The sequence below is a fragment of the Lonchura striata genome, chromosome 7 (assembly GCF_050655825.1).
Source record: "Lonchura striata isolate lonStrDom1 chromosome 7, ASM5065582v1, whole genome shotgun sequence".
NCBI lineage: Eukaryota > Metazoa > Chordata > Aves > Passeriformes > Estrildidae > Lonchura > Lonchura striata.
In genome coordinates, this window is record NC_140709.1 from 32339808 (window position 1) to 32353480 (window position 13673).

The following is a 13673-nucleotide window of genomic DNA, read 5'->3' on the forward strand; positions in this document are numbered from 1 at the left end:
ATGCTGATCTAACCGAGATGAATTAAAACTTAATACTAAAAGGAGAGACAAATGCCAGTAAATACACTGTCTCTAAGTAGTCTGCATAGCAAATGTGGAAATAATTGAGGCTTGAGAAACCTACTGGCAAGTAGCTGTATGATCTTTGGGATCCTCTGTATTCTGAGCATGTGTCTGTAGCTTTGTTTTTTATTTTCTCTGAGCCCTGTGCATTTTAGTGCCCAGAACAGCAGTAAATTGAGTGTCTGACAGCTCTTGAAATTCATGTTCTGCTGCTTTCGCTTGAATACGTTCTGAAATCAATGAAAGAAAATGTACAATTTTTATACATGTTTAATATCTTTCTACAAGAGAAGGTCAAATGAAGTGGAACATTTCATTTTCAGTGATCTGGTGTTTGTGGTGGCAGATGAGAGCTGCATGGATCAGGTGAGGCTGCAAGGCTGAGATGCTCTGGCAGTGGAGGTTTGGGAGGTTTGTGCCTGGCAAGGGGAGTGGTACAGAGTGGCCCTATAAATAATAACAATAAATTAGCCTGTGCACTTCACCTGCTGCTTGTAGATTCAATATGCTCCACTTAATTACTTTATGTTGAATGAGAAGTTTTAGTTTGAGGCAGCCTAAGTGTTACAGCCCTGTTTTGTGGGAAGTACATCTATACATACACAACCTGTTCTTAAGGCATCTTCCTCTGGATGGCAATAACATCTAAAACATCTGCTTCTTAATGCAGCATTGGTCAAAAATGTATCAAGTAATCTGATATACAGACTATGCATGGAATTGAATTGATTCAGCAGTATAAAAAAGAGTGAAGCTAGCTAAAAGCTACTCTGCAATATTATACACTGGTTTTAAAGAGGAATGGGGCATGTGCAACATATTTAATTTTTTTTAATTTTATTTCATAACTTTGGTTTTACTCTTCCTGTAAGAAGAAAAGAAACTGCCACTAGCTTCACTTAGCAGCACGGTCCCTGTACACACTGATGATATAAAAAGGGAAAAGACAGGAATGTGTTTCAGTTTATTGTATTATTTAGGGCAAGCAGGTCTCATAAACAAAATTAGCAGTTATTGGCAAAACACAGTGGATATTACAAACTTTCTTGTCTTTTTCAGATACTGGGTATCTTAGGGTAGAGAACTAAATCTAAACTTTCAGATATAGACCATTAGAACTTCTGAAAGGAAACTATTTTCATTGCCAGTGACTATCACTTATTTCGGTTTTAATCCAGATTTCAAACAGCTTGAACACCCTCAGTTGTGGTTTCAGGGTTTGGATTCAACCTAGTCTATCTGGAAAAACTTAAGATTCCTGCTAAGGAAACTGTGCTGAGCTGCATTTTTTTCCTAGTTTGCTGATGTTGTTGAGATCAAACCTCTCCTTAGATTTAACAAACCCTGTAGTTTAACAGATCAGGGGCTGGAGAGATAGAAATTTTACCAACCTATTAAATTTTGCATATGGGAAGTTACAGTGCATTCCCTGGATAAGACAAGAGAAATAGCCTTTTTTCCCCCTATTTATAAGGGAACCCCATCCTCTTAGGAGGGGAAAGGCAGTTTCTGACAGACCCACTCACTCAAAGTACTTGTATAAACTTCTTTTATCTTCAGTGACTCCTGTGCAGACCTGTGGCCCCTTTTCTCCAACACTAAAAAACCATTTTATGGTGCAGAATAGATGTCACATACAATCTAGGACTAAATAGCCAAAAAATCCCTAAGTCTTAGATGGAATTATACCATTTGTAGCAAATATAATCCTAGTTGTGCATACTGCAAAAGGAATTGATACTTCTGCAATCTCAGCAAATGCAATTTTTTGGTGTGAGGGGCAAATTGTGGGATCCACTTTGTTCTGTCTGTTACCTGAATGGTGCTGAGTGCTGCAGAGAGTGGAAAAGCTGCCAAGTTTAGCTAATAGACTATTTTTTCTTTTGGTATTAACTGCTTTTTTTCTGCCAGACTAATTCAATGCATACCAGCAGAAAGCTTTGCCTACTTCTCTTTCACATCAACAGTGCTTGTGGTGGTTGCTTGGAGCCTTGATTTAAGGAAGTGTTTGATCACAAGGGAGAGAGCTCTATTTAAACCAGTAGTGACCAATTTCTGTGTATTTTCTGTCCCCTTTTTTCCCTTCTTAGACATCAGGTATGTGTCACTGCATAAGCCCCAAACTTTCCACCCAAATCCTTGTTTTCCAGACTTGGTTTAGATATCATAGAAAAAGTTCAAGGTGTAGAAGACACTGGGAAGCCTGCCATGGAGGTGTTGTTCTGCAGTTCAAAGATCAGTCTTTGATTTCATTTTGGGGAAGAAGAAGGATTTTAAATAAGTAAGTAAATGTTCTCTGTGGAAATTCACGTCTGATCTGAATTCTTCTTTTAATCGACTGCTCATCACAGAATATGGGCTGCAGTCCAGCAGATGCAAAGCTCTTAAAACTTCCACTCCTTCATATGACTTTAATTCAAGTGCTCAAACAACCTAGAGAAGATCCTCTGTATCTCTATACTGAACGTACCTATCGGGTTTGTGTGGGTGGATTTGATGCCTTTTTCAATCTTGCACAGACTTTCAAGATAATATTAGCATGGGAGGTAATGTAAAAGTGGGTCTTTATTGAAGGCCTCCAGGGACAGTTATGGAAAATGTCCACAAAACCCACCCCCCACAGGGGAGCATACAGTTTTATAAATTTGGTAAATCAGCATAATTTAAAAAAAAAAAAAGCACCGATTAGGATCACAAGTGGTAATGCAACTCCCACAGTCCAAGCCTCCTTCCCTCAGATGGGTCTGTACTTTGTTGATGAAAATGTGTCTGGAGAGCTTTGTTTGTAGGAACCAAGACAGGAGAGGCTTTGGAACAAGTTTTGTCTTTCTGCCAAGGTAAAGGGCATGGAAAAGTTCTGGGAAAACGAGCCAGAATACAATAATAGGCTACAGAGTTCCAGATATATGTGTAAAGAATACAGAGGATACATAAAAGAAAAAAGATGAAAATCAAAACAACATCAAGCTTCCTTCATACAGTGTTGATCACTTGCATCCTCTGGCTTTGCTGCACAGGGTTTTGTCCCTGCTTCTGGTTGTGAGTGGGAGTTCCAGGACTTCCCATAAACCTTGAAACTACTGATGGCTCTTAAACAAATCCAAGCCAAGCAACAGAAAATGCTATTACAGGAAGTGAAAGCATTTGATCATCCCATTGGGATATGACACTAAACTGCTGCTGCAGAACTTAGGAAAAAATTGAGTATTGTGGCTCAATTGTTTTCATATTTTGTGTCAGAATTTAAGGTTGGAAGCTATTAATTTTTTTCCCTAGTATTATATATTTTGTTAAAAAGAATGTTCTAAACCACTAGGTTTGTAGCAGAAGGTATTCCTAGGTGGTTATAACTGGTAGGTGATTTTCAGAAGATAAAAATTTGAGTTATTATTCTATTAGCCCTTAAATGGCTTAGAATTTAAGATTTTCCAAGTACTATCCTGGAAAACTTTTTTTTTCCTTTTTTCCCCTGAGCCCCTGACCCTCACATTAGGACAGATAAGGCCTCATTTGAAACAAATTACTTTTAAAACCAAAGCCCTTTCCAGCCCCAGGAGATGTACATGATTAGAGAGTTACTAAGCACTCTAAGCAATCACTCAGTCTGTAAGAAAGAAATATATTAATGGAAGAAGATCAGCAACAATCAATAATTTGCTGGAAGACCTCAGAGAGGGGAAAGAGGCCCCTCTGGCTTTTAATTTGGAATCAGCATTAAGATGTGCTGACTACTCATGATCCTCCTGAGATCTGCCTTTCACTATTAACAGCAAATAGGATGATGTTGTTTCTAAAAAGGTACATATGTTAAGGTTAGAAGGGAAATGGCAGAGATTCAATTCTTGAAATTATTTGAAAAAGCTTTTGAGTTGATGTTTAAAGTTCAGTTTTGTAAATGAGACTGGTTAGGGTAAGCAGAATATGAGGCACGTATTGAGTGGGCAGGGGCTTTGAGTGACAAAACCAAAATAATGTGATGCTGCCTCCTCCCAGTCCAATTATCTGTGTGATGTAATAATTACGTGTATCATAGAGTGTAATTCAGAGTTCTCTGAGAGTGTTTTTCAGTACTTCCAAAGCAGTGGAGATGATCTGGTAATGGAGAATTTGACCTGAATTTTCCCATCTGGCCGCAGTGCAACAGGGGCCAGTCCCAGTTGTGCTGTGGTGCAGGGGATCTTTTCATGCACATACACCAAATATGGGTGTGCACACCTACATAAGAAATCACAGAAAATCACATGTTTTAAAGAAGTCAATCAGCTGTATTTGGCCCCAGAAAATCATTCTGACACAAACAGCTTACAGAACCACTGCACTAAGTTCCTTCTTCCTACCTTTAATATTTTATGTTTACATCTGCATGGTGGATGTGTATGTGATAGGCAATAATTTACTGTTACAATGTTGAAAAAACCCTCAAGTTGTCATTGAGAAAACCCTCAAGTTTTACAGGTAAAGAAGGGAGAAACAGAAACATTAAGGATTATTGAAATGGTTTGAAGTCTAAAATGTCAAAATTACTGAGTGTCATTTCAATATTTTGATTATATAATCCTTTCTACATGTGAGAAGCTCTATATTCCCCTTTTCTGGAAATCTGCTAACACATTAAAAAGATGTCACAGGCTCTTCATGCTGCCAGAAGGAGTAACAGTAAAACTGGGGGAGTTTGGTGTAATCTCTCTTTATTATTAATAATCTGACCAAGTTTTATCTTCTTTGTAATCCTTTTGGGTATGACTGTATGTTTCTTATTGCCCTGGAGAGCATTGCTTGATGGTGTGTCTGTACTGGAGCAAAGACTTCCATGAATATACAGGGATTGTTATTTTAGTTTTTTGTTATCTCTGAGTCGTTCCTTAGGTTTTACCTGACTTGGCAGGATCTCCCTGTTCCTCTGGTAGGAAAAATGATTGCCAACCTAGTGGTAGCTGAGGTATGCAGAACTCATCTAAAGGTATTAAAATGCATAGGAGATTGTGCAAAATGACTGCAAGACATGTTCAGGATTATTTGGCTCTATGAGACAAAGCAGTCAGCTGTGACATGGAAAAAGGCTTCCCCCAGCTTGGTGTCTCTTTTCTGAAAGTCCAAGAAGGATTTAGGTAAAAAGGTTTAGGTAGTTACCTGGGCTTTGCTTTGGGAAGTGGTATAAAACAAACATCTTATTGAAATCTGCTGCACAACCTCTGCCTAAATTAACAGATTAGAGTAAAATGTTAAAAAAATCCCAAATCTAAGCAGACATTGTTTTGGCAATGCTCAAACCCTTCGGGGCAGTAGCAGAGCAGACTGGAGCTGCAGGATTGCAGAGATCTAGACACAGGAGCAAACAGGAGCCCATTGTTGGTATGAACAGAGATCCCACTGATGAATGTCTTGAGTATCCCCTTTGGGCTAAGCCTTCTTCCTCTCAGGCTTATTAACAGACTTCCCATGCATTCAACCTGTGTTCTCAGCTGTGGCCTCGAATTTATTTATTTATTGCCATGTTTAGGTTTATTTTTAGAAAGCAGAACATAACTACTGTTTCATTCTTTAAGTCCTGCTGCTATTTTCTCTTTTAGAAGAATATTCAGTTCTATTTTTGACTTTGTCTACGGCCGGCCCCCCGTGCTCCAGCTGTGTTTTTTTTTAACACCTAATACCACTTTGCATTACATTTGCTTACAAATCAGTGCATGTCCTGGTGCCCTACATTAAACCTAATGACCCTCTGTGTAGCCAGAGAAAATCAAATCACTATGAGGACATCAAAGAAGCCCAGATTCCATAGGCTTGAGTGTAATAAATTGAAACAGATGTATCACAGAGGTTACCGAGTCGAGGTTGAACCGACTGAGCAAAGAGCTGGGAGCTCCATAGTGAGTCTTACAGCAATTTGATTCCTGAGGAAGTGGAAAGAAATCAATAGAAATTTAGTCATCCATTTTCACAAAGACCCTACTTCATTTTGGTTTCGACCTTCCTGGCCAAGTTCCTGTCATTGTTAGGTGGCATTTGTCTCAAAAAATAAATAAGAGTTATTCTTGCCCTTCCATCTACAAAAGCTTGATGTGATTTTCATTCTGGTGTTCAGACAAACAGTCCACTTTCTAATTTAACAGATGCTTTAGCAGAAATGTTTTTGATATAATACAGTTAAAAGGCATTTATTTTCTTTTTTTCTCATTGTGTGTATACATGCTTCCTCTCTTCCTCTAGTTTTTACAACATACACGCATAAAACCCTTTGTGCATTGCAATAAGAGCCAAGACATCGTGGTGTCAGCATCTTACAAGTCCTATCAGTGCATTTGTTTTGGCTGGCAAACATATGCCACAGTGCTCCTTGTATGTTAACAAGGCAGAGAAGTGCTAATTAGAAAAAAAATCCTCTCTGCAGAGTGTGAGGGCCCTTTTGGCAGCAGCAGGAGTAGAGATCAGCCAAGCTGTGGTGCAAACTTAATGGCTCTTATATAGCCTTTAGTGTGCTGGGTGTTGGACTGAGAGAAAAGTGAGGAGCAAGTGGATGTGCTGTTCCACTCTGATTTCCAGCCCAGCTCTCCCCACTCCAAATCCAGGGCTGGTTTGTGCTGCATTGGAATAGAGAGTTCTTTATACAAAAAGATGTCTAATGGAGAGGTTACAGAATTTGTAACCATCTATATACAGCTCCTTTATAATGTATTTTTCTGGAGGTAATGAGGCCCCCTTGAAAGCTGCTGGATCTCCTTTCCTCCCTGGGGCTGAGGACCCCTGGAACTCTGGTGAGTTGGCAGCCTGGTGCAGCCGCAGCAGCTCAGCACACAAGAGTTGAACTTTCCTGAATTAATACTCTCTTCTCCTAGCCTTACCATTTACACCATCAGGTTTGGAACAATTTCTAGAAAATCCTTAAGAATTCAGCAATTAAAAGCGGGGTTTTCAGCTTCCCTGCTCTTCTTAACCAGAGATTTATTTACTTGCTACGATGTTTGCAGTGTAAACACTGAAGCCTTTGTGTGTGCAAAGAAGAGCTTTGAGCACAAACACCATCAACCAGCAAGGCAAACAGCACTTCAAGCCAGAGTAAAGGATGAATTTCATGCTGCTGTTGCAATTATGTGCTTCCCAGGCTTCAGTACATGAGGTAATTTTCCATTCCAAATCCTGTTTTCAACCTCTCTGAAGAATGGCAAAGCCCATTCCAGGAGAAGGAAAGTACTGATGGTAGATTTAGGGGTCAAGTAGAGGTTTGGGCTCCTTTGTTGATTTGGTTTTGTTTTGATTAGTTTTTCTTCTTCATTTAATGCAAAGGTAGGGAGGAATAGTTTATAACTTTTTTTACTGGCTTTTTTTTCAGTGAAATTTGTACATTTTGAGATTAAGCTCTGACCTTCTAAACTTTATGTCAAAAACTGGAATTTAAAATACATACTTTTTATTTCTTTTTGAAAAAAAACCCCTTTGTTTTTAATCTAAAATAGCTCAGGCTGATGATTCCACAATTGTTTTATGTGCTGAGACTATGATCTTGTTGTTCACTACTTGGAGTGTTTGGTCAAAACCTTGTTTTTCTGAAATAAGATTGCTTGATCTGAAGTTTTAAAAAAGTGAGAATTTAAAATTAAGATTAAGTTGTAAATATTAAATATGTGAAAAGTTAAATGGTGGCAAGAACTGAAAACTGTGGATGTGGGGCTTTCCTGTGCAGGGTAGCTGCACAGATCTGGAACTGTTGCTTTATGTTGCACTCTGAGAGTATTCTGCACGATTCTTGCCAGTGCTTTGCTTTGTATGTCAGTAAATCTTAATTAATACTGAGATGGATAATTCACAGAGCTCTTCTGAGATCTGTGATCTAGCAGAGGCTGGTGCTCATTCAGGCCTTTTGATGGTCTGTGTTTTGTGCTTCTCCCCAACAAAAACACATCAGTTTCTGGTGTAAAGTAACTGTCTGCAATAAATTAATTATCTTATTTATTTATGTATTTATTTATTAGGACAAAACAAACCAAACTGTCAGTCTGAGGAGGCATTTGCTCTTGAATGTTATTTTGTGCACAAATTTCATGGGCTTGTCTTTAAGCTATTGTGGTGATGTGTCAAAGTGTCCTGACATTGGGGTGGTCACTGAGCCACAAGGGATTTTTGCCATTGCCTTTCTTTTAAGAAGCATTAAAAAACTGTTATTTCACTTAAATACCAGACAAAATGACCTCAACCTAAGGTGAGCTTTTGGAAAAGATAAAAAATGCGGCTTTGAAAGACTTCCACGTGCAAAAGGAAATTGTTGATCAGTTGAGGTGTTTGAAATATGTTTGTATTTTATGTAAGACAAAACTCGGTATCTGTGGTAATCTTTTCAGAAAAAATAGATATTTTTGATGTAGAAGCATAAAAACTGTTATGATAGAATTTTAGTCTCTGAATTTTAAGCTGCTATTTATGCTTATGTCTGGAGGTATTTCACTTGGAAAAGCACTGGTTTTTGTGCTGCAGATGAGTAACAAAACCTTTGAACTTGAGAGAGAGGAATATGAAGGGCTTGATACAGGCACCACATGATATCTCCTAATAACTTACTCAGACTAGCAAATCCTGGTATCAGAGATCTGCAAACACTGGATTATTTCAATTAGACTTTTTGTTTTTCAAATCAAAGTGGCACTTGTGGAAATTCATAAACAGTGTGGGTTTGAAATTATATAATTGAAAATATCTCTGGGGAGAAAAATAATTAAAAAAAATAGAAAGAAACTCTACCCTTTGCTTTGTTTTCTTAATGCTTTGCAAATTTTAACAAAGTTAACCGGAAATAAAATTTTTGACATGCAAATGCAGGTGAAACATTTTCTTCTTGTCCTACAAACAGGTTGGAATGGATTTTTCTAATGCAGTTCTTAGAAAAGCATCTTATACTGACATAATCAGAAAGAGATTGATAAATTTAATACCTGCACACCTGCATGAAGAGGTGTCATTTCTTACAGGTTGGAATTCCCCAGGGAAGTTCTGGAAAGCTTGGCAGCTGGCAGGGAAGGGAGAACTGGCAAAGGAGCTCTGAAAGTCATGGCTTGGAGTGTTGGAGTGAGTGAATGGGCTGCTGGACAAAGAGCTGGGATCCTGCTTGGAGTCTGTCTTTGGAATTTGGCTGGAAAAAGTCTTCTTCAAACAGGATGTCTCTTTGGAATTAGCTTGGCTAAAAAAGTCTTCTTCAAACTGATGTGATTTTTAGGTGCTCTCGTAGCCTGCTGAAATCTGTGAGAGAGCCTGGGGAGACTGTGCATAAAGACTTGAGGGGGTGATGGGTCCTACAAAAAACACACCTGCTTCATTTGAGATGGGGAAAGAGGAGAAACCTACAGGTGAAACAGAGGTTTGATGGAATAGCATTTTTTAAAATAACTTAAAATAACTTTATAATAAATATTTTCTCACTTTGCCAACATACCTCAAAACTGTTAAAATAGGTTCAAAACTTCTTTATACCCAGAAATTTCTGTATAGATTCTGATCTGATAAAACACCCAATGGATAAAATCCTAATACTTGACAGCATTTTTTCCCCACTGTTTGCAATGAAGCAGCTTTTTTTTCACCCTGGATGTATTTGTTATCAGGTAACCAATGTAGGAGTAAATAGTAGACCCAAGTCATAGAATTTTGTCCTCAGACTTAGACAGATACTAAAGAATAACTCATCTTTCTAGTTAATTATTTCCCCTGGCTTCTCTCTGATTTTATTTTTCTTTTTTGTAGCTCAAGCTTGCAGACACATTGAGTTACTTATGGGGTAGAAAGTTGTATCCTCAAAAGTGTATTTCTCAGCAAAAGCATCTCTTTGAGATGAACTAAAGTGAGGTAGTTATGATAGTCTTGCAGATGTGGATTTTAGGTTTCAAAACTGAAGATTCTCTAGTTTTTCCTCCTCTTTTAGTAATTAGTAGTTAATCAGTGTTTTCAGATTCACTAACCTTTTACCTGGTGTCAGATTCTGATGAGACTTACTGTGATCATCATTATTTGTGCCCTTTAAAAAGGGCTGAAATCTTCTGTGGTTTTGGTATCCTTGTCATAGGGCACCAGGTAGAGATGAAGTTGAAAATCAATATAGTTAAACAAGACTGGGCATATTAAGATCTCTGGGTAACTTCTCTGATCTCTATGGATCTGAATGTATAATTGGCATTAATATTGATAGAAGTTATAGGCTTTAGCTCAAGGACATAAGATCCAACAGAAAATTTAATATTCATAAAAGGAGCGTTATAATTAGCATTCCAGGCAGTATGTTATTGAAAACCTGCCGTAGCTTAATCCTTCCTTTGGAGGTAATGGCAATCTTTTTCTTATGTTATGGGCTGGATTCACTGGAAGAAATGGGTACAAAGTGAAAATTCTTAGAGACACCTGCCTTCAGTGTGTGGCTCTCATAATAATTAAATGTTTCCTGTTTCAATGCATTAGGTTTCCAGGACATGGATGAAGTGGGATTGATGTAAAGATTCCTTGGCCTTAATCCACTTGTTTGGTTTTTACGAAGTTCAGTTGCCTGCAATTTAAGAACATTTTTTATGTTTTTTGAGGGTGACAGTTTGCATTAGAGATTTCAGTGTTTTTAAGGAAAGTAGGGGGTACTAGATTGTCCATGACTGATGTATAGCATAGATAAAATCCATGGCGTTCACACATTTTAGACTGAATGGTATTTTACTAGGATTTATTGCAGTTAAAGCATATTTTTTAAATTTTTGTAAATTTTAATATTTTCAGTACAGCTTGTACCAGCTGAGACTTGTACGAATTATTTCCAGTCAACTCATCTTCATGAACAAGATCACCTCACACTTGATCTTTTCCATTTTGATCAGTATCAACGCGTCAGCTTTGATCTGCTTCTTCCACGCTCGCCGGCACAGGGCACTGCACGTGGTATCCATGGGATTTCCTTGCTGTTTTCAAAATCCATCTGCCTGATTTGGGTGAGATTAGCTGTTTGGGAAGTGTAGGTGAGTGCATTGAGAGGCCCTGCTAATCTTGCCTGCACGAGGTGGTGAAGCAGCAGCATGGCATCTCCTCGGGATCCTGCTTGTCCTCCTTTGTCTGTCTGACATTCATGGTGAGGGTGTCATTTATATGCATTTAAACTTTGCCAACCCGTAAATTATTCAGCAGCTGAAATGCCAGTTTTACATGAATATCCCTAAAGGCAATTATACCATCACAGAACAAGAGAACAGTGGAAAAGTTCATTGCAGCACAAATCACCCAGATGCTGGAACAAATTGAGTTCTTTTATGTGTAGGAGTGAACTTGGTCACACCTGTGGGTTTTCTTTCACCGTTGTTCTATTTTGTGAACTTTTAAGAAAAACCCACCAAATCACTCTGTAACTTGTGTAATTCAAAGCATACAGATGATTACATTTGTAGACTCAAGCCCTGTGGATGGATACTCAGTTCTTTCTTTGATTCAGTTCTGTAGATAGGAACTACCTAATACAGAGGGAAGCAGCGTTTTCCAGAGTTTGAGATGTGAAAACACATTCTAGCAGAAATCTGTTATACAAGTAGTAAGATTTGTATGAGTAAAATATGAAGAGAAAGAAAAGGCTGTGGAAGCACCGGAAGGAAAACATGGTAGATGAGACAAGGTTCAAAACACAGAGCAGCAGTGACATAAAGGCTTGTGAGACACTGAGATTGGGAAGCAAAGGACACAGCAAAATAATGAACAGAAAGGAGCTGTTAGGAATTGATGAAGGGAAGATAAAGAACACGACTGCAACCCTGGGACATCCAAATAAAGGGGCAGAAGACAGTAAACATATGAAAATGTGCAAAAATAGCCTCTCCTTTGTAAGGACAGCCCTGGAGACAGGAAACACTGAGAGCTGGTGTCTCCTCTGCTCCATCACAGCACAGGTATAACTGCAGGGCAGAGCACTTCAGTGCAGGTGTCTCTGTGCTTTCAAATGCGTGGGTGTGAAAAATAAGTGCAAATTATTTTATTCAATATTTTAATTTCATTTATTATTAAGTTTTTTCTCTCTTACAGCAGCTTTTATCCATTCATCTTTGTTGTCAAAATAGGGCTATGATAATCTAAGCAAATATTACTACAGCCTCAACAGCTGGCCTGATTGATCTATAAATAATAGCAAATTCCACTTTACTGCTGGGGAGTCAGTGCAGTTCAGACAAATGAATGTATATGGGTTTAAGAGTGATGGCTCTGGGATGTCTGTAATGCATTTTATGTAGTTATATCACAATTACAGTTAAAAAGTGTGGAAATGTCAAAAGCTTGATATTTCTCTGAAGGCCAGCAAAAGAATTCTTTTCCCTCTCCTTTCTGTTTTTGTTCAGTTGTGTTTTGTTGAGCATCTCTAATTACAATGACTTTTAAAAGTGCACTTGCACGGCTAATCTTGTAGCTTTTTCTCCTAGTTAGAGGAGTAACCACAGAGCTCTTCCTGTGAAATATATCAAATGTGGAATTGGGCTTTGCTCCTTGATTATAGTTCTCCAGTTACATGATAATTACAGTTTATGATTACAGGTATCAAAATTAATTACAACATTTCAGCTTCACTGTTTTATACAATGATGCTGCTATTTACATGACACTGTGCAAATGCTTGGAAATAGATTGGCAGAAAATACAAGAAAATTTCGCTTCTCATGGAGTTTTTGCTCAGGATTCAGTCAGCATTTGAAGGATGAAGTATGACTGAGGAAACAAGAATAAAAGTGTGGAGCAGCAAATATGTTTCACTGACCAGAGCAGTGACATACTGAGTTTTGCTATAAAACCAGAGCAGTGGTTTTGACAATGGCATTGCTAAATGAAGAATTGGGAAAGATGAAAAGTTATTTCAGAACCTCCAGATTTTTAGAGGTAGCTGCTTGAGCAAAAGTGGCAGAGAGGCAGGGCTTGCTTTGGTTACTTGGACATTTGTCACTTCCCCTTCTTCAGCATCTCTTCTGCTGGGACTCCAGCAAAAAAACCAAAAAAATATATATACTCTATATAAATACAGCAGATGTGTGTTTCCATTGCTTGTTTGCTGACTATCTTTATTCACTATCAGTTCTTTAATATTTAAGTGTGGTGAATACTCCTATCCCTGGGAGGCCAGGCTGGACAGGGCTTGGGTCAACCTGGTCTAGTGGGTGGTCCCCCTGCCCAGGTCTCTTCCAACTTAATAATTTTGTAACTCTATGACCATATAACCCCTATATTTAGCATTTTATTTATGTTTCATGATTTGATTGACTTTTTTGCCTTTATGTAATATTGTCTTATTTGCATGTGGTTTTTTTATGTCAGCTCTCATTAAAATAAATGAGGGTACTTTTGCTCGTTTGAATGGCAGTTAGTGTCAAAACAAAATTTGTTAGAATCTATTCTGCCTTGTAATGAAACTTGCAATGCTATATTAGCTGCATAACCGAGAACATTATGAAAATTAACTACTGCACCTGCTCAGTACTTAATATTCATTCTTGCAGAAAAATACCTGGCTCATTTCAAATATTTTCCCCACAATACCCAAAGATCCTATCCTGAGGATGCTTGGTAGAATAAAATCCAGTCATTTGAATTTAGTGTCTCTCTTTAATTTTAGGGAGCAGACACAA

General features: G+C 38.1%; 1 long non-coding RNA gene across 2 annotated transcripts in view; it reads left to right on the top strand.

The window, feature by feature from the left end:
- Window positions 1-13673, top strand: part of LOC146766938 (uncharacterized) — an 80502-nt gene continuing 66829 nt past the window's right edge. The window contains exons 1-2 of one of the 2 annotated variants that reach the window (XR_014956608.1): window positions 1-2344; window positions 7029-13673. The exon at window positions 7029-13673 is cut by the window's right edge and continues 61689 nt beyond it. This is a non-coding gene — a long non-coding RNA (uncharacterized LOC146766938). The other variant, XR_014956607.1, reaches the window with a different exon arrangement.